The sequence below is a fragment of the Nyctereutes procyonoides genome, unplaced genomic scaffold (genome assembly GCF_905146905.1).
Source record: "Nyctereutes procyonoides isolate TBG_1078 unplaced genomic scaffold, NYPRO_anot_genome, whole genome shotgun sequence".
Lineage (NCBI taxonomy): Eukaryota > Metazoa > Chordata > Mammalia > Carnivora > Canidae > Nyctereutes > Nyctereutes procyonoides.
The window spans coordinates 43,656,251-43,678,645 of NW_026575126.1; the positions used below are offsets into that span (position 1 = coordinate 43,656,251).

Below are 22,395 nucleotides of genomic sequence, written 5' to 3' on the forward strand. Positions count from 1 at the left end.
GTATTTCATATTTTGATCCAGAGTTTACAGACCTATAAGTTGTGATAAAGTGGCCCACTCCTTGCAGGATGTGGTGAAAAGTAAATGAGGTAATTATACATCGTGGCTACCTGTAGATGAAGGAGAGTGGTTGATGTCAATAATATCCACTGTGAGTGTTGCAAACATCCAAGCAGTGAGTAGGATAAATGAAGATAATCTATTTCAAGACATACACAGTAGTGAAAAAAAAAATTCAGGAGTGCCTGGGTGGTGCAGTCGGTTGAGCATCCAACCTTGGTTTCCCAAAAGCTCAGGTCATGATCTCGGGGTGGTGAGATTGAGCCCTGTGTTGGGGGATTCTATTCCTCTGCCCCTCCTGCTTGTGCTCGCTCACTCTCTCTTTCTCCCTCAAAATAAACAAATCTCTACAAATAATCAAAAATCTTCAAAGAAAATAATTCAACACCTTGCAAGGAAAAGACAATTATATTACTTATAAGTAACAATACAAAGACTGAGGCCCAACTCATCCTCCACCTCAAAGAAAATTGGAAGAAAATGGCCTGCAAAATTCTAAGAGAAAATCAGAAACTACCCATGTGCCTGCCAACAGTAGAATAAGTAAATAAATTGTGCCATATTCATGCAATGAAATAATACACAGTAATGAGAAAAAACAATTTGTAGCTATATACAACAATGTGAAGGGAAGAAGCCAGACACAAAACAGTACCTTATTGCCTTATTGAATTAACTAAACTATGCTGTTAGAAATCAAAACCTTGGTTATTACTGTGCTATGTTGGGAGAAGAGAGGTGAAATGAGTGGTTGTGAATGACAGAAATAAATGACATGGTTTTGGGTATTAGGAATATTGTTTCTTTTTTTTAAGATTTATTTATTTTAGAGAGATGCTCTTGTGTGTGGCAGGGAGGGGAAGAAGGAGAGAGAATCTCAAGCACACTCCCCGCTGAGCATGGAGCCCGATGTGGGGCTCGATCTCATGACCCTGAAATCGTGACCAGAACTGAAATCAAGAGTCTGACACTTCACCGGCACCCAGGCACCCCAAAGAATATTGTTTCTTCTTTCTTTTTTTTTCTTTGTTAAAGATTTTATTTATTTATTCATGAGAGACATAGAGAGGGGGAGAGAGGCAGAGACACAGGCAGAGGGAGAAGCAGGCTCCATGCAGGGAGCCTGATGTGGGATTCGATCCTACAGGATCGCGCCCTGGGCTGAAAGCAGGCGCTAAACCGCTGAGCCACCCAGGGATCCCCCAAGAATATTGTTTATTGATCTGAACTTTATACTCCAAATGGTTGCACTTCTCTAGCTAGCTAGCTGTAAAGCTCCAATACAAAATTAAGGGACTTGGAGACAGGTCCAACAGCCTTAACGTGCTAATAACATTTGGAACTCTTAAGGGATAAAAAAGACTCAGACCGAGGAGAGACTAATCACAGAAACAGAAGAAGACTAACCAAAGTAAAGAAAAACATCAACTGCAGGGCTCACATTGTCTTAGGACACACAGATTTCCAGGCTTCTAGTCAACTCTAGTGAAATATCCAAATCTCCAAGACGAAAATATTTCAGACATCCCTTTTGATTACAAGAATAATACAAACATAGGACAGAGAGTTCGACAGGTTTCTGGTATCTTGTCGCCCACACATAGTAGCCTCTGAAGCTATAGCTAAAAGGACAAAGATGAAAGCATTTTGTATCTAGCCAAAGTAAAACTCTTGCTCAACAGCAGAGGAAATGCCTGTTCGAGGAAGTTAGCTGGTGATAAAAGAAAATGAGATAAAACCAAGCATCTCCAAATAGGAAAAGACAAAGGATTCCACAAACAGAGATGGGCAATGGATCTTGTAACATCATAATTATGACTAATGGGTTGATGACACCATAACTAGGAAGTATAATTTGTGCTTTGTACTAGAAACATGTGCTTCCCTTTTGAGAATCTGAAAAATTTAATAATACTCAGGAACTGAATTTCCAAATGACCTTGAACCAAATGTAGGGGTTGCGTGTGTCAGGGGGACCAGGTGAAGGATTTTCAGGGCCTTGGAAGGGGACAATTGATGGACAAGGAGAACAAATAGTGGTGGGGTAGGATGCATGGTTTATTACTGGCATTTGGTATGGTGTGATCAAATACAGGTTTCAATATGGTTGTTTGGAAAAGAAAAGCTACCTGAAAGCAGCAATTCCAGGTTGTTGTGAAGGATACAAAGGCAAGAGTTGATTGTGATATTTTATGTCAAGGCTGATTGTGGCCCAAACCGTAGAGCATTGAGGTTGGCCGCAATGCAGGTGCATAGTGGGCATGTTGCAATGTGCAGCGGCTGGGGGGCTGTCCTTGCTCCCTGTGGAGAGTAGGCACAGGAGAAAAGAGAGGATCTTCATGGAGAGTAGTAGTGAGTGGACCTCAGAACCCAAATTGCATTTTCAGACAGGGAAGTTGCAAACATAACCCTGGGCGTTCAGTGAATGCCATGAAATAAAACCCAGTAGCCCACAGTTGCAAATCCCTTCTGTGGGACCAAGGTGCTCAGAGGTTTTGCTGCCAAGGAGGGAAATGTCAAAGTCTAGAAAGCACGACACCCCCCCCCCAAAAAAAACTGATTTGCCTTAAACTGTAAGGACATCCTTTCCCCAACTCTCATTTTATTTCTTGATAATCCCCCCTCTTTATTATAATCTTCTTAATATCCATCTGTTACCCTTTAGGCAGAGGCTTCTTAAATTCAAATATCATGCTATTTTTATCATAGAAGAATATGTAAAGCAATAGAAAACAGTTTAATGGATTTTGGAGCCTGTGGCCCTCTTTAGCATCATTTCCATAACGAAATCCAGTTACGGGCATACATGTTGCTACAGCTGACTGTTCACAGGCATGAACAGTGAACATTGCCTTCGTGTCAGATATCCCAGCAAAGCGGAGTGGGAGGTGGCCACCTGTGATGGTCACCTGGTGTTTCCCAATCTGGGTTTGCACTGGAGGTTTATGTTAAAATCTGTAATCCCTAAACTGTGCACCGGAGGATTATGTTACTCACTGTTTGATCCAGTGAAACTCAGTAGCGTGGGGCACATGTGTTACATGCCTGGGATCTGTGATGTGGAGAATGGAAGGTGGTTTTCACAGAACACGATCTCGGGATGAGAATTCTCTTCCTGGGGAATTACCATTTCCAAATCCTTGAGTCTAAAGATTCATTGGACGGTACTGAGGAAAAGATATACTGCAAACAAATTGAATCCCCTGATGCTTAATTCTCATACTTTGGGATATATTAGATAAGTTGTTGGTATTGTTGCTGCTTAATTAATGAATTGTCTCCCCAAACCTTGAAGTCCTAGCCTAAAGGTACAGAGGAAAATCCATCTTGTGTGGCTTGGACCCTACAAGTGAATATTGTTCTATCACAGAACGGAACCTGAGATGTTCTCCAACACTTTAAAATCTGTCATCCCTAAACTGTACACAATCCGATGCAAACTTGAAAGACTACAGGAATCTGAATTTAGGTGCACACAGCGTGTTTGAATTATGGGAATTTGCTGTTTCACGATGTCCTTTGAAAAGACTATGGAGTAATTTAGGTGTGTCTAGTCTAGTCCTTAAATATGTTTTTCCTAAGATCCACCATGGCACCCACCCAGTTGGCCCTATTAATGAAGGAGCCTGCTGGTCCTCTTTCAGGACAGCCTGGCCCAACAAGACAAATTACTCATGCTTCAGATAATTACTGTTGAACCTCCAGGAAACTAGTGGCAGAAACTATTCTCCTTTTCTTGAACAAGAACATGGGAACAGGGGGGAATAATTAAACCAGAGGCTAAAATAAATTGATTTCTTACCATGTGTTATGGTCAGAGTTTTTGGCCATTATGTCACTGGTTTTTAAATCATGATATAGTAATTTCTGTTGCGATCTTTGTTTCGAAGAGGGAAAAATACTAAGGATCAGAGGAATTCATTGGTATAGTCAAGTGTTGGCACTTTCACTAGAGCTCTGTCTGACTTCAAATTCAACCTCTTTAAAATTCTACATTTTGCAGCTTTTTTAGTGATGATCAAAATGTAACACCGCCCCCCCCCTTCTTCAGGGGTGCCTGGGTAGCTCAGTGGGTTGAGCATCTGACTCTTGATCTCAGCTCAGGTCTGGATCTCACAGTTATGGGTTCTAGCACCACATTGGGCCCTGCACTGGGCATGGAGCCTACTTAAAAAAAAAAATGTGTCTTCAAATGGTGAAACTGACTTTCAGTGAGAGATGGTGGGATGTGTCTAAGGGCATACTGACTTTTGGCGGTGGAGGTTGAAACCTGGATCTCTTGGTAACATTTATGCTCTATGCACGTAAAAGACTATACAGATGGGGTCAATGTTTCACTGGGAAAGTGCATCTCACAGGCAGTGTTCTCTACTAACTACAGTAGTAAAGTTGACTGCATTTCTCCCCAAACCTTGGTATTGTTGAACACCACCCACAGAGCTTGATTTTTCAAAAAGCGAATGCGAACAAAAGGAAACAGGGTTGATTTGGCCACTTGGATCAGCTTAAGACTGAGAACCTCTGTTCTCATTAAAACAAGCTCTGGGGGTGGATGCAAATAACCAGCTGTCTATCTAAATGGTATGATTTGAGAAGTACCAGACATAATCTTGCCCTCCTTAAATAATCTCCTGCCACTCAGCCAAAGTATCTGCCAAGATTATTGGGTATTTTTCTTTTTTTTTTATTTTTTAAATATTTTATTTATTTATTTATTTATTTATTTATTTATTTATTTGTTTGTTTTATTTATTTACGAGAGACACAGAGAGAGGCAGAGACACAGGCAGAGGGAGAAACAGTCTCCATGGAGAGAGCCCGATGTGGGACTCTATCCCGGGACTCCAGGATCACTCCCTTGGCCAAAGGCAGATGCTAAACCACTGAGCCACCCAGGGATCCCCGGTATTATTCTTTTTAGGTAGAACATGAAACGTTCCCTCACTCAGCAGCAATTATTCTACCTTTAATTTTTCAAACCACTTTAGCCATTTTTGAAATGTATTGTTCAGGGGCACTAAGTACATTTGTATCATTGCACAAACATCACCACCATCCGTCTCTGCAACTTTCCATCCCTAAGACTGAAACTCTACCCATTAAACACTAACTGTCTATTCTTCTTCGTATTAGTCCCTTGGTCACCACCATTCAGTGTTTGGTCTCTATGAATTTGACTCTTCTAGGGGAATGGAAATGGTATCATACAATACTTGTCTTTTTGTGACTGGTTTATTTCACTTAGCACAATGTCCCCGATGTTCATCCATGTTGTAGCATGTAACAGAATTTCTTTCCTTTTGAAGGCTAATTAATATTCCATTGAATGTATATATACTGCATTCTATTGAATGTATATATACTGCATCATACCTACTGATGAACAAAAAAAAAAAAACACAACTGGATTGCTACCCCCTCCTTGTTGTGAACAATGCTCTATGAATATGGGTGTACAAATATCTCTTCGAGACCCTGCTTTCAATTCTTTTGGGTGTATATCTAAAAGTAGATTTGCTAGATCAAATAGAAATTCTATCTTTGACTCTGAGGAACAACCATACTGTTTTTTTAGCTGTAATTAGGCACCACCAGGATACAGGGATGAATCGGCCATGCGCCCTCCAGATCACAGCTTAGTTGGGGAGGCTAATGAATATAAACATGTAATGACAATACACTGAGATAAAAGAGGCAATGGATGATGGGTGAGAGAGCTTGGAAGCACCAAAGAGGGTTGGCTCAGTTCTTCTCAGATGGAGCAAGGGAAGCTTTCAAAGGGTGGTGGCATTTGAAGTCAATCTTGAGTATATGTTTGCTAAAGATGGGGAGGCTTTTTATCCCAGAGAAAAGATGCCTGGGTATTCATGACTGTTGCCTTCAAGTCTCTCAAGAGTTATTATGTAGAAGACTGAGCAGATGTCTTCTGTGTAATCCCGCTACAGAAGGGAGACTGACCTCAGATCAATAGTAGAAGGAGATTGCCAAAAAATTAGAGCTGTCCAGCGCTAGTACAGGCTGTCAGAAGGTAGAGAGCATCACATCACATTCCCAATGACAGCCTGTCAGGGCATGGTGGGATAGACGCATTCAGCGTACCTGCATGACAGCGGGTACAAAGGATGATTTCTAAGACTGCTTCCAATCTGTGGATTTGATTATTCTAACACAGGTTCCAACTGAAGCATCTCATAAGATTCAAACTTATTCTCTCCACTATCCTATGAAGCATGTATTATAATAACCCTCATTGAACCAGAGAGGAATTGGAAACCCACAGTGGTGGTCTACTGGTAGGTATGTGTAGCCAGGAATTAGGGCAGCTCTGTCTGTTGCCTAAAACTACTCACTGACCTTGTCCCTCCTCTCCAGAGCCTATCAGGGACCCTACCATCTTAGGAATCAGAACATCTTATTTTCTCTCGCAAGATCAGATGACAAAATAGAGGGCAATAACTTGGGTCAGATGTTTACTCTTAATCCATCCTCCTCCTCCCCACTCCACCCTGTCAAGGGAAACTTGTTTTCTCTGAAGTTTTTTTGTGTAGATGAATTATAATTTCAATGCCTTTTTTCCCCTCTTAATGCATCACACAAAAGACATTGTAGAGGGCTTGGCCATAAAATGGAATTGTTTTATTTTTAATGTTTATTGCTGGAGAGGACCAAGTTGAAAATCAAACACATGGGTCTCATGACTTTAATCAGGAGGAAACTTGCTAATAGATTTTTTTTTAACTTTAAATTTAACAACTTAACAACTTGGCAATTTAATTAACTTTTTAAACACAACATAAACCAGCCTGTGGGACTTTCTGCTGCCGTACTTAATTGTGGCAAATAGCCTAAGAAGTGGCAAGAAAAACAGATGAGACACCTTTATAGTGAAAGAGGCACCATCTGTAGTTACCAGCTAGGATTTTTTGTCACAATCCATTCCCAGGAAGTGTAACTCAAGACTTCCAAATGGCTCTCTGTTGGATTTTCTTTGGGAGTTGAACAATGGCATCACAACAACCATTAGGGGAAAATAATACTACAATTCCATAGCAAGAGAATTTATTCCTGTTGAGTTCTATGGAAGGCCTGCATATTCTTCTAATTAATTAATTAATTAATTAATTCAACAAATGCGGATTACATGCCTGCTATCGGAATAATTTTAAGTAAGAAACAGACAATATCCATGCTTCCAAAGTACTTAAAGTCAAGAGGGAGAAGACATGCCTTCATCTGGTAAACAAAACACCACACTGGCTCACAATGACTGAGCAGGATTATCACCATGCTCTCTGCCAGGGGATTTACAAGTGTAACCATCACCACCATCCAGGTAGATTTTATTATTGGCCCATCATCTAGAAAGAAAGGAGACAGAGAGGGGGTTATATCAATTTCTTGAGGTCCCAGAACTAATTTACCTGGCTGATTTTCAGACCTGGATTTACTCATCCAAAGCCACTAAGCCAGGGTTTGCCAAATTTGAACTGTCTGACTGTCACATTTACCTTTTATGCTACGCCCAGGTGTTACCTGAACTGCTGTCTATCTATGTATCTATGTATCTATCTATGTATCTATCTATCTATTTATTTTTGCTTGATGAAAAGTAGCCCCATCTCAGCAGCAAGGTCTCCAACATTAATGGTTTGATTTAACTGAGGTCACGTGGCTAGTGTGTGACTTGGTTCATTATGCAGATGGCTGCCTCAAAAATTCATTCCTTTACCACTTTTGTCCAATTCAAAGAACTACTAGTATAAGTATAATTTTTAGTTAGTTTTATGATTTTCTACATTTATTTTTCTCTCCACTGTTTTTTTTTTTTTTTTTTTTTTTTTTAGTAGATTGCAGAAGTGAAAGAAGATTGGAGTGTGCATTTTGGGGAACTAGAAAGAAACACATAGCTGGAGGGTCCTAATTGTTAGTTTCCTAGAATTAGGAAATAGAGAACTTAAGACAAATATTCCCAGATTATGCCCATAAAATGCAGTTGTATCCAACACCAGAACCCTTGGCCCTGGGCAACACAGTATACTTCCACTTGGAATCTCACTACCCCTTACTCAGCCCTTGTTCCAGCCCATCTGTTTTTCATCAGAGTATGCAGGCACATCACACCTCGCTGTATTGTTTTTATCTGATTGTCATTTCCCTGGGCAACACTGATCAATCTTTTTTTTTTTTTTTTTTTAATATAAATAGGCCTTGCTCCCCGTAGAGTTGCTGGAGAATTATTTTATTGATAATAGCTCTTTTCTACCTCTTCACAGAACTGGTGGTAGGTCAAGATTCTATTACTTATTCTTCCAAATAGAAACAGCAGGATTCAGTCATGGCCCTGTGGTTCTCGCTCCTTGCGTTGTAATAATTAGGTCTACATAAGATTTGTGATTTTCCCTGGGAGTCTTTGTGAAGGCCCCACGGTATGGGATCGTGGTTGAAAATGGCAGGGACGAGTGGTCAGGGATCAGAGTCCCTGCCCTGGATCCAATCTGAATCTGTCAGCTTTCCTTTGTTTTATGTGTTCAGTTTCCAAGTAAAGTAATTCTTTTTATTATTATTTTTTTTATAATTGGAGTTCAATTTGCCAACATATAGCATATCACCCAGTGCTCATCCCATCAAGTTTCCAAGTAAATTAATTCTATTGTTATTGTTTAATCAGTATTCTGTGTCTTAAGCAATAAAGGTTGATGGCTCTGTCTATACCTTATGTGATTCTTTAATTTTCGAGAGTCATGGACTTTCCTGTGTTGACACATGACATGCGAGGCCAAGCTGGAACGTAGCCTGGGCTCTTGGGTGGCTCAGATTCCCCGTCCTCCCACTACCATGTGATGCTGCTATAGAGGGTACTTTAGACCAGGGAGGAAATAGTCGCTCGCCTTTTTTCTGCCTGGCCTATTTTTCTTTGACAGTGAGTCGATTTCATGGGTAAAATGAGAGGTTGTTCTTGATGGTCTCGGAGGTCTCACATGGCTCTCTCATTCGGTGATTCTCTCTCTCTCTCTCCGAACTTTTCTTTTATTCCCTGTGGGATGCGGTTGTAATGCAATGTGCTATGGTAGGAGAGAAACTTTCAAAGTCTTAGTGGATCCTAAATAGACTCGTTTAATCTACACGGGGATTTGAATCCTCGCGTAAGACATTTTGCTTAATTAAGCCACATTCAAACATGAAAAAGTCATGTTCATACAAACTTAAGGATCAGATTTACAACTGCTGAGCACCTAGATGGTATGGATTAGTCTCAATTAGCCACATCCCGATTCTTGCTGAGAAAAGGTCACCAGATTATTCAGTCCTTCAGCTACTGGAATTTCAAGTCAGCCAGCTCAACCATGGCCAAATGGTTTAAAGGACACTTGGTTCGTCATGAAGCTTTCGTAGAGTGAGTAGGATTCATTCATTCACTTAACAAACACGCATTGAGCACACTGCACCACCTCGTATATTAAACACAAGGGATATGAAGATCAGGCTGTTTCCTGCCTCTTGAATGCACAGTTAATGAGGTTTCAGGAGCCTGATCGGAATAGAACAGACGGAGCGTCATCTTCTGGAACCCTCGGAGGAAGCAGCATCCTGTAGTAGATACAGGGTTTGTGCCCTTCTCTCCAGAAGCCAACTTGTAGCTTTGTTGTGTTTATAAAAGAAATGCATACTCCTTATAAAAATATCAAAAAAAATAAAATAAAAATATCAAAGAAAATATACAGAAAGTAGATGTTTGCAAATCACCCCGTGTTTGGTCATCCTAAAGAATCGGCATTAATATTAGGTGAATAGCATGTTAAACATTGTTTTGTGCATAAACACAGATTTAAGGTTATATAAATACTTTAGCCTATCATGTTCTTTTTAAAGAAAAGAATCATATTTCATGGCCCTTGGAATTAAAAATGGAAAAATTAGCATGAATTTGATGGTGTGGCTGAAATAAATGTTTTTTTATTGCAGAAGATGTAGTTTCCTAGAAGGCTCCTCTAATGTTAAAAAATCATTAAGACATTGGAATCATTATTACGTCTTTAAAGTACTTTCGCTTTTTAGATGATGTCATTTGGTTCTTATGCTGTAAAAGATGGAGCTCTTGACACAGGTTTTCCCGACCTCACTTCTCCCCACAGCTTCCAGGTTTCTTGGTTATGTTGTTACTTTGACATTGCCAAGGATGGTGACATTTTTATCTTCTTCTGTGACCCTGATTTTCACAATTGCTAAATATCAGGGCTATGTTGAAGTAGAGGCAACATTCATAGTCTTTTGGCCACAATGTCTGTATTCCTGAATTCTTTGTTCTAATTTCTCCTTTACGTGCTGTCAAACATTAATATGCAAGTGAGCCATCTGGGGAGCTTGTTAAAATGCAGATGAAAATTCAGTAGGTTTGCAATGGGGCCTGATATTCTGTCTTTGTTTCTAGGTGATGTTGATAAACCACAGTTTTTTGTCCTGAGAACTGATTTTCCAAGGAGCTCTGTTCTTTGAGTTTTTTATGGAGACTCACTGTGTGTTGCCTTTAGAACAAGCTAAGTCCTTGGCTGGGATTATTCCTGAATTTCATGTGTATAGGTATTTCTCCATTTTTTTTCTAGCATTAAATTTGATTTTGGAGAAATCTGAGACCAGCCAAAACTTCATTCTTTGTAGATATTTATTTTAGTCTCCTTTAAGACTTGAAAAAATAAGTTAAAAAAAAAACTTTCATGTTGAATACTGTAGACAAAATATACCTCATATAGATCATTGGGTATCACGTGAATTTCTAAAATGTTGTGTCCCTTAATTGTACAGTTTTGTTTTTGTTTTTTCTATTTCAGAAAATTTTTCTTGTATTATATCTTTGAAAACTTTTATTTTTCCTATTCCATTTTTTGAGTTCTTTCCTAGAAAGACAATCATTCTCTTTTTTAAACCATTTTTGTCTCCCACAAATAATATCTTCTCTCTGACTGCTTGGATATTTTGGAGATTTGATCCACATCCACCCAGTTCATAACAAGCCTTTATTTTAGATTGAGTCTAGGTGAGACACGTCCTTTGGTAGTATCATTTCAGTATCACTGTGTTCTACATTCCTTCCCTTGCATGTGCTAGCTCTCATTTATATTTTTATTTGTCACTTCCTCTTGTTTTTGAGATACTATTATTATTATTATTTAAATTTGTTCTAGTCAAGTTGATATAATACTTGAACATTTCTGTAAATCCCTATTTACTGTTTTTTTTAGCCATTGTTTCAGGTTGAGTCCATTCTCCACCCTACCCTGAACCATTTATATTTATTTGTCTCTTATTCCTCTTCACCTGCCTTTATTTTGCAATTTTTAAAATTCATCTCCCTCATATTTGGACAGATCAACCCAGGTCTTGTTGCTCTTGTAGCATGCACATGATTTCTTAATTCCTTTCCAACCAGGAAGGAGACTGTGTGCAGAACCACAGGGTGAGGGCTGAGTATTGAGGATGATGTCTGCTTTTACTCCTGCCTGAGGTTGTGGCCTGGGATTGGGTGGTGGGAGGGGGCTCACCTGAAGAAGATTACTTTCTTTGTTGTCATTGTGCTCTGAATAGACTCCCAGGTTCTGTTAGACATCCCGGGCTCACTCTTTCATGACCCAGGATACGTACGTACTATTTCCATGTGAAGACACGTTCAGCTTTTATGCTTACCTTTTAATTCATGTCCCTCATAAATAGTGATAGGTTTTTTTTTTTTTTTTTGCTTCTTTTCTTTCACTCATTTCCTCCCAAAAAGTCTTACTACATTTTCCTCATCAAAAGAGGGAAAGGTCTCAAGGATGTCAACTCAGTTTGCTCTTCCCCTAGGATTAGTGAGAACTGCCCATCACACAGCTTCTAGGTTGTTGTGGGAGCAAGAGTCTGACCATACCAGCATGCTCTAGTTAAGGAAACCACTGTTTTTGGTATTTACAGCACTGGATTGTGGTTTTACATTGCTGAGATGCTTGGAGGCAAACACTTTTGCTCTTGATTACATTTTGTCTTTTCATCAAAGTGGATGGTTATGTCCAAATGTTACAATGCACTGTTTTAAAATGAAAGGTCCCCATGGATATGTCGTCAGGGTATTATTTGCTTGACATTCTGTATTCTTCCCACTGGATGTCCACAAAAGATACACTAAATCAAACATCTGTAGCCTTGTTTTTGCACATAGTTCCCTTCCTGGCTGACAGCAGATACTCACTAACGTTTTCTGAATTAATGAGATGAGTGGGGAGAAGGAGGGAGGTCTACTGAACAGCTGTTATGAGCCGGAAGTATCTTACTTCATTTACTTTTTGCAAGAACCAATGATAAGTTGGTGCTCCTATTTCTGTCTTTTAGATAAGGGTACTGATGGGCACACAGAGTTTGTGGCTTGGTCATTGTAAACAGTCACAGCAGAGCCAGGTGTCATAGGCAGGTTGGTGTGAAGCTAGTCTCCTTCCACTGGGACACAGTCCCAGCCACATGGGAAAAGTGGACACAGCTAGAAGGACCACCTTGTCCATATGTTGTGTTTTGATTAGTGGAGGGGTTGGATACAACCCACAGATGTTTTGTATGTCCTATACTTAAGAAAATACATAAATGTCCATTATAAGATATTTGCATGTAAATCTGGGTTGCATCATGATTTGAGAAATCAGAAGCTCTAGCTGCTCAAGGACTGTACCCTTCACTGGGACATCTGACAATGACTGGATAGCAGTCATCCTTTTTAGATGACACATGCACTCTATGAGGCACTGTGGCCCTCTTCCTCCCCCTACCTCCCTTCACATGCCTCACTGCTGTAGGCATATGGGTTTGCAACCCTGACCCAGATGAAACTTGTCATAGATCCTCTGCCCTTGCAGACTGCACACAATGTAGGTACATCATGGTTAGTCAGAGAAATCTCCCAAGTCCTCAGAGGGCCCTAGTCCTGCCCAAAGCATGGTCACAGGAGGCCTCCCTGACACACAGCATTGTCCCTAAGGAATCCTTAGGCTCTACTGTGGAGTCTGGAAGTGTCACTTTATTCAGCTAAGAGTTACCGCCTCATCAGCAAGCTCTGTAAAGACGGTGATCTTAGAGGTGGTTTGCAAATCCTGCAGGAGCAGCTCAGAGTTGGGCTCTGGTCCCGAGGGATGACTCAAAGAGAGATCATCTTGTGTGTAGTAGGATTGTTTTCTCCCCAGAGAGAGAGAGAGAATTAATGAGAGTCAGGAGAGGTCTGTCCTCAGGGTCCAGTGGGAGCCCCTCCTGAGGAAGGGGCTGTCAGGATGCCTCCTCTGAGGGACGTGTTCCAGAAGAGCAATGATAGGAATCATCACCCAGATTAACACCCCAGGGAAAACAAGCCTCCTCTTCCATCTCTCCGCTCAGCCACGGGCTCTGTTAGCTGTGATCTGACTATCTTGCCAAGGGCAACCCTGCAACCCTGGAATTTGCAGGTGAGGGTTCTCAAGTTCTGGCATACCAGGAATTTCTCTCTTCAGCCTGTGAATTATGGAGATTCCTTGGCTCCACCCTGATGCCATTGGGTAAGTATCAGATAGAGTCTGGGAATTAGCATGTTTCGTAAAATCAGATGTTTAATATGGATGGGCCAGAGTGTGAGGGGGAAAAAAATCAATGTAGAAATTTCCAGAAAAGTCAAGCCTGTAAAGACACAAAGCAAGTCAGTGGTTGTCTGAGGCTGGGAGTAGGCTCAGGGGTTGACTTCAGGTGGGTAGTAGGAACTTTATGGGGTGAGGAACAGGTTCTAACACTGGATTGTGTAATGGTTGCATGTTTGTATACATTAACTACAAGTCACCAAACTGGCACGTAGGAAGGGTAAATCTTCTGGTGTATAAATTAAACCTCCATGAAGCTGTTAAATACACACACACACACACACACACACACGCCCACACCCCTACACCCTGAAGTAACAATAATATAATGATGTAATGAGGGGCACCTGGGTGGCACAGTCGGTTGAGTGTCTCTCAGTTTCAGCTAAGGTCATGGTCTCAGGGTTGTGAGATCAAGCCCCACATTGGGCTCCACGCTTGGCACGGAGTCCATTTAGGATTCTCTCTTCCTCTCCCCCAGCCCTCCCCCCACCCCAAGACAAATACATAAATCCTTAAAAGATAAGATAATGATGCAACCATGGAGCGACATGGAGAAATAATGAACGATGGTGATAATGATCATGAATATAGGGGTGATAGGGAACAATTACTGAGCAGTATCTATGGACCAGATGGTGAGCCAAGTTCTTGTCATCATTTCCTACTCCTACCCCATGAGATATGTCCCATCACCACCTTCAGTCTTGCAGATGGGAAGCTGAGGCTTGAGACCTTAGTGGTTTTTCCACTATACACAGCGTTGTAGAGAAGACCTGAGGTGTGAACACAAGTGATCTGATGCCAGGGAGGTAGTCCCTCACTACTTTGTTAATTACCAATTGGTCTGTCATGAGGCTCAGAGTCCCATGTAAGTAGGTCTGAGCTCTGACTTTATAACCTGCAACCAGCTGAACTTGAGCACCGGCCTTCATCTCTACCCACTCAACTATGCAGATGTGCAGACTGGCGATGATAGTGCCCCTCTCATAGGTTTTTTGGAAGAAAGAAATGAAGTAGGTCACAGAAAGCCTGGTGTGTATACAAAGCTTTCTAACATTGTGAAGTTAGAATATGTTGATCCCTTGGCATAGATGTTGGTGCATCACACGAGCTTAATAAATACAAGCTAATATAGAACTCTAAACATTGCAATTGTTTGCTTATCCAACAAGCACCTGAGCATCCATAGCTGCCAAGCCCTAGGAGAGTCACTGAATCAGACCAGGTAAACAATAGGTCACAACCCTGCTTTCCAAGACCCAAGACATCCACTTATGACCGGAACGGGATGTTTGAGTACTTCACGAGGTATAGGTGATGATTCAGCTGCCCCCCTCAATGATGGCACACAAACAGAGGTCACTGTTGCAGAGACAGGCAAATCTTCACAGAGGCACAGACTATTGTGCTCAGCCTTCAAGAATGAATGTCTTTGTAGTCAATGTCTTTTTATGTTTGCAGCATCTGTTCAAACCACAGGCAGCACCAAAGAAAATTTTCTTCCAGATTTATAGATCTGTAGAAATCCCAGTTTTCCTTACTCTGTAAGGCTGTCTTATTTGTTCAGGGATCTTGGCGTTCCCCTCACCTCATCTCTTTCTTCATACGAATCCCGATGGCTTCATTCTCGGAGCGGAACTCTCCAAGTGGAAACGGAGCACTGACTTCTGGGGGGTGGCTGGTATCATTTACACCCTCCGTGCTGACTCCCCAAAGCTGTCATGCAAAATATGGCTTCTTGGGGACCCTGGGATCCAGCATTGTGACTCTGCATGGGACATCTTCTACATATCCCCTGTTGTGATAAAGCAACCATTCGTGAAGAGCTGTTCTCCTACCTGGAGGGTGAGTTCACTCCTAGGAAAACTCAGAAAAGTCAGGTGTTTCTAAATGGCTGTGATTTGGGTGTGTGGAGATTCTTTAATTCCCTCCCCCTTGATTTATGGTTTTTTTTTTGTTTTTTTTTTTAATTTTTATTTACTTATGTATGATAGACACAGAGAGAAAGAGGCAGAGACACAGGCAGAGGGAGAAGCAGGCTCCATGCACCGGGAGCCCGATGTGGGACTCGATCCCGGGTCTCCAGGATCGCGCCCTGGGCCAAAGGCAGGCGCTAAACCGCTGCGCCACCCAGGGATCCCGATTTATGGTTTTATTTATTTATTTTTTGATTTATGGTTTTAAACTCCCAGAAACATATGGCTTCTGGCTAAACCAGAGTTACATGTCTTCTTTCCCTGAATTTCTCAATTCAGGGGAAAAAAAATCAGCCAAAGGTAAGGTCGAAGTTGCAAGCTTCATTAGGGTAGCAAGAGATGAAATTTCTCAGGAGCTGCCTTCCTTTCATTTTAAATTGCAAAACATAAGGCAGCAACTTCAAAACCAGTTCTTCTAATTCTTAATATTGGCTCTCCACCATCCTCAATCTGATTGAAAATAGATTGGGGGGCACTGAAGGCCAATACCTAGAATATTTTAATTCTCCAAGGCATTGATTTTAGGAAGGGAAGAGAAGGAAATTTGGTGGCCATTAGCAAAAGTCCTCAGGATCTAATACAGATGGACTTCCTTCAAGTGCCTCTGTCTCTAATTTTGTTAGATGAGAAGGGGACTCAGTGTTTTACACAGGCATGTGCAGTAATTTATAAAACATGTACATAAATTACCTGATGCCTCATTCCACTGATACTCTTCCAATTGCCTTAATAGACCATAAAAATTGTAATCCCATGGTGAACCGTTAAATGTTCAGCTATTTAGCTCAGCAAGTTATACAATTTGTAACCAAGTAAATCTAATTTTGAAATAGGTGGGAGAAGGGAAGCCACTCCAGGGAGTCCTGCTTGCTGGCTTTCCTGGAGGGAGCATCACCGATGATGGGCCCCCTAGACTCTGAGTACCTGCTAATGAAACCAGATTCTTTCAACAGCTAATGAGTTCGGCTCTTTTAATATAACTTAAGATATGAGCGCTTTTTTGTTTTTCCTTTCTTTTGTGAGATTGTTTGGAACATCCAAGGGATTTGAGTTCTCCCATGTATTCGACAATTCATGCCGATAAGTTGCCTGCCCAATCATTTAAGAATTATTTGAATTGCTTCTGGCAACCCCTCCCTCTGGGATACCAGCTACACCTCGAATGATGTACAAAGCCTAGGTTGACACTAGAAAGGGTGAAGTGTGGGTCTCTGCCTATTAAATATTTTGCGTCCAAAATGAAAAAAAAAACCAACTGTATAAACTATAAATAATTAACAGAAAAGCAGGTGGAAGTAAGTTTGGCAGGGAAGGTGGGACAAGGTCCTAAGTCTGTCTTGCAAAGAGCTTAGACTTTATTTACTGAGTGGTGGTGGGGGGCTGAGGTCTGCTGAAGGAAAGGGGAAGGAAGATCAAGCTGGTGGCACCATGTGGAGAAGGAAGTCTTGGAGTACTTGCCAAGAATCACTTTCAGAAACGTGAGGCTGAGATGATGGGGGTTTCAGTTGGATGGTGTCAAGCAGAATGAAAGGAAAGAAGCAGGTACAAGCACTATGAAATTAAGGTAGGCAGCATTCTAAAGTGGCTCTTAAATTCCAACCCCAGTGTCCTACTCTCTTGTATAATCCCCTCACCTTGAGTGTGGGTGAAATTTGTGAATATAAGGAAATATCCACCCCATAACTAGGTAATTAATCTGTTGACTTGAGGGAATAACAAAGGAGACTGACTAGGTGGGCCTGGTCTAATCAGGTGAGAACTTCAAAGAAGATGTAGCATCAGACATTCCCTCTGCAGGTCTTGAGGACGAGAGCAAACAGCTCTGTTGTGAGTTGTTGGATTCTCCTAGGTCCTACATACAAAGAACTGAATTCTTCCAACAGCCAGTGAATTTCGAAGAGGCGGCTAACACTCAGATGTGATTCTGGCCTTGCCAACACTTGATTTCAGCTTTGTGAGATCCTGACTAGGGGACTAGCCACACTGTACCTAGACGTTGGACCTTCTGAACTATGAAATAAACAGGGAGACTTGTTTTAGTGGCCAACTTTGTGGACAATCTATTATGCAGCATTAGAAAACTAATACAAATTCCAAATCACTAGCCTCCAAGACTCATAAAATCTTACTTTAAACAATGCATTTTTATTTCAGATATATACAATGAATCAATCAAATAATCTGTTGATAAAGTGCTCCCAAGCTGGGGGTCTTTCACGTTTACTGAACGTAGATCATGTTTCCATAGTCACTGTAATCAATATTGCCGTAACCACGATCCTACTCAAGTACTTTTGTCAATGCCCATTTAGATCAAGGAGGTCTCCTTTATTTCCCTACCTATTCACAATTGTGTATCTCTGAAACCCGGGAAGATTTTATTCCACGTGTAAGACTTAGATAAACATATGTCTTGAAACAGCAGAGGAGGGATTTACCAGGGAATGCTGACTCACCAGCTCTCTGGCTTCCCATCAGGTGGAATTTGCTTTGGTGAAAGATGGTCTGGCCACCATCCAGAGAGGGATTCTCCACCCTGAAAGTTCAGAAAATCTTCATTGTTAGAGTTCTAGAAGGTTTGATACAGGGTCAGACCTGGCAGGCTGGGTTCAGGCTGTATTTCAGATCCTGGTTCTAACCCTGAACCTCAATTTCCAGATTTTTTTAAATGCTGAAAAGATGCCTATCTTAAAATGGCTTTGGAGAGATAAAATGATTAATGAGGTGATTCCACATGAGTCACTTGGAGTAATGCTGAACATTGGAAAACGCTCATTTATAGATGAGTTAGGATAGTGATGATGATAACTTATCGAAAGAGCATGCACATAGTGGGGTTCTCTGAGTGAGTGAGTGAGTGAGTAAATGAATGAATATATGAAGAGTCTTGGTGATAACATCTGAGGCCAGTTTATGAATTAAACAGGAGGACTCGGAACTGCCAAGAATCTGGGGTAATTATCTTGGCCTGACTAAGGAAGCTATAGGGGGTGCCAAATTATTTCCAAAGGCTGATGGGAGAACATGAGATTCTGGACGAGGGCAAGGGGAGTTTTGTTTTGTTTTGTTTTGTTTTAATGCAGGAATTGGCTGCTTCCTACCACCAGTCTGTGATCTCCAGATACATCTATCAACACATTCGGCTTAAATGAGCCCAGATGTCCAGCTCCTTAGGTTGACTTGCTAGCATCCAGTCTCCTTGGCACAGGGCCTGGCTAGATGCTAATGCCTGAGTCGGTAACTCCCCCTTCCTTAACCAGCACCAACCCCTTTGGAACAACTTAGACTTTATCCTAACATGTTTATTCAAGCCCAGCCTTGCTGCGCTCACTACCATTCTGTTTCATCAGACCAGTGTTGCATCCCATGCTCCAGTTTTTCATGTATTGATGCCATATTTTAAACCCCAGAGGGTGACCTTATTTTCTGTCCCTTCAGGGAGGGGGCCACTCAAGCTTGCCATTCTATCCCATCTGCAGAATAAATCATACAAACTGAATAGACCTAGTGAGATTATAAAGCCAAAGCCAAAATGTATTTTGCCCAAAGTCATTCTAGACCAAAGACAATTCACAGACAGTGAAATGAATATTTTTCCTTTACTTTTATGATCTGAAAGATTTATGGACCATGACTTTAAAAGCCTATTTAAGTTGTGTAGAAGAATGCCCTGATTTTTTAGATATATGCTGAAGAATTCAGAAATGAAGTGTCATGATGTCTGCAACTTACTTTCAACTGGGTCAGCAAAAAGCACATATGCATATACATATATGGAGATAGGTAGACATCAGGCAAATTTAAGTGGTATGTGTATTAGACATTCAGACAATTACACATTGTACTAGTCTTGCAACACTTCTCTATGTTTGAAAATAATATATTGTTGGAAGGAAATTCTAGCTGTGTTTTAATTCCATTTTGTGCATCCAAAGGAGTATTTGTTCTTTTCTTCTGTTATGTTGACTTTAACCATTTTGATGTATGGAAACTTTCACTAGAATTGCCTTCCACCATGCACTTATATTTTTGTTTAATTCTTTTATCCTCATAACCATTTTGTCCAACCTTCTTCTTAGAGCATAGATTTACTTTCTGCTTTTAGTGTAATTTGACATTTAATAAGAGTAGGCTTCCTTTGGCTGTGTCTTTTCACCGATGTCTTAATAAATCAAACTATCTCTAGCCTCTGTGATTAAGCCTACCCAACGCTCCATTTCCCATTAGGATGGGAATGTCTGTAACTCTCCCCCTGCCAGGCTGCCACAGAATAACATTGCATTGTGATTGTGACCTAGAAGTTGCATGGAATTAGATCAAACTCAATTTGGCCCTCTTTGATTTGGGCCTCCTAACATAATTTTCTAGTGTTTGACCCAATAAAGATCATGAAGTGGAGAATTTGAGAAAACCTGATTACTGAAGGGTTTTTTGTTGATGTTGTTTGACTTGGTTTGTTTTTACTTAATAGAAATCAAAAGGACTAGTAGAAGACGTTTAAAGAAATGACACTGCATGGGGGGACATTACCATGGGACAAGACACATCAGAATCAACCGACCAGAAAGGCACCTTGGTGCTACTCCTCGGAGAGGACACAGCTGAACAGGAAGGACACTGATCTCGCAGAGAGAAACAGAAAGAGGATAATTGCCGTGTTAGTAACCTACTTCTCAGATGAGTTACTTCTCTGAGCATATCCGCATTAATGGATGATGGTGGCTTTGGATCCCCTAGAGGTAGCGAGGTCTTATCATCAGAGAAAACATTGACCGAAAGAAGTTCCACTGAAGATTTGCCGACTCACTTAATCCTCATAACAGTGCTTTAAGGTTAATAGAATTAGCCTCAAGTTTCACATGCAGAAACCGAGGCTCAGAGATTTGAGTAATTTGCTGAATAAAGCTGGTTAGTGACACGGATGGATCATCACATGGGTCTTTTGGACTCGAAATCTCATACTCCATGCTGTCTTTCCTCTCTTCCCTAACACTCTCTTCATACACACTCTGTTTTGGCACGCACCTGTTGATGGACACTTGGTTGTTTCTACATGTGTGTATTATGAATCATGCTGCTATGAACATTCATGGCCAAGTTTGTATGTGACCATACATTCTCAGTTCTCTTGGGTATGGATGTGGGAGTGGAATTACTGGGTCAATTGGTCACTTTACATTTAACTTTTTGACATGCTGCCAAACTGATTCCCAGAGCAGCTTCACTATTTTATTTTCCCACCAGCAGTGGACAAGGGCTCCGATTTCTTCACATTCTTGCCAGCAGTGGTAATCGCGTCTTCTGATCATAATCATCTGGTGGGTGTGCAATAGTATTTCATTGTGAGTTTAACTTGCATTTCCTTAATGACAAATGATGCTGAGTGTATTTTCCTGTGTTTGCTGGTCATTCGTAGATCTTCTGTGGAGAAATGTGTATTCAAGTCTTTTGTCAACTTTTAATCAGGTTACTTTTTATTGTTGAGTTTTAAGAGTTCTTTATAGAGTCTGACTACTCTTACCAGATCTATGATTTGCAAATATTTTTCCCCATCCTGTGGCTTTGTTTTTACTTTCTCAACAGTGTCCTTTGACACACAAAAAAATGTTTAATTTTGATGAAGTTCAATGCATTTATTTCATCTATTTTTCATGAAGATAGACACCTATGTTTTAAGAGTTTTATTGTTTTAACTCTTACATTTAGGTCTTTGATCCATTTTGAGTTAATTTTTTATATGGTGTCAGATAGGGGTCCATGTTCATTCTTCTGCATGTGGACATCAGTTGTCCCAGTGCCATTTGTTGAAGAGACTGTTCTTTTCCCAATGAATAGTCTTGATATCCTTGTCAAATATTTCCAAAATTTGCTTTTTTTCTAAGATTTATTTATTCATAACAGACAGAGAGAGAGAGAGAGAGGCAGAGACACAGGCAGAGGGAGAAGCAGGCTCCATGCAGGGAGCCCTGATACTCCAGGATCAGGCCTTGAGCCAAAGACAGACACATTCAACTGCTGAGCCACCCAGGTGTCCCCCAAATTTGTTTTTATACCTTCTTCCAGTTCCCTTTTTTTAGTAGGAGATTTATATACAGCAGATATGGTTTGGATATAAAAATAAGCAAGCAAATATAAATATGTATATAAACATACACACACATACGTATATATCATATACAGTTGACCTCGAACAATGCAGGTTTAGGGGCACTGACCTCTTCCCTCCCATGTAGTAGAAAATCCACACCTAAATTTTGACTACCCAAAACCTTGACTACTAATAGTCTACTGTTGATCAGAGACCTTACCAATAGCACAGTTGACTAACACATATTTTGTATAGTGTACGTCTTATATACTATATTATTACAAAAGTAGTAAAAGTAAGCTAGAGAAAAGAAAGGAAAATGTTATTAAGAAAATCACAAGAAAGGGAAAATACATGTGTAGCACTGAACTGTATTTATTGAAAAAAATTTGCCTATAAGTGGACTCATGCATTTCAAACATGTGTTGTTCAACACATATAGTGTCTATACATATAATTTCAAAAATTATTTAACAGAGAGAGGGGGGCACAAGCAGGGGGAGCAGCAGAGGGAGAGGGAGAAGGAGGCTCCCCACTGAGCAGGGAGCCTGATGTGGGGGCTCGATCCCAGGACCCCAGGATCACGACATGAGCCAAAGGCAGATGCTTAACCAACTGAGACCCCAGGCACCCCATAATATATATATTTTTT

General features: G+C 40.8%; 1 long non-coding RNA gene across 1 annotated transcript in view; it reads left to right on the top strand.

The window, feature by feature from the left end:
• Window positions 1-22,157, top strand: part of LOC129520225 (uncharacterized) — a 28,830-nt gene extending 6,673 nt beyond the window's left edge. Inside the window, exons 2-3 of the long non-coding RNA XR_008666529.1 lie at window positions 15,247-15,524; window positions 18,739-22,157. This is a non-coding gene — a long non-coding RNA (uncharacterized LOC129520225). The remainder of the gene's footprint in view (window positions 1-15,246; window positions 15,525-18,738) is intronic.
• The last annotated feature ends 238 nt before the right edge of the window (window positions 22,158-22,395 follow it).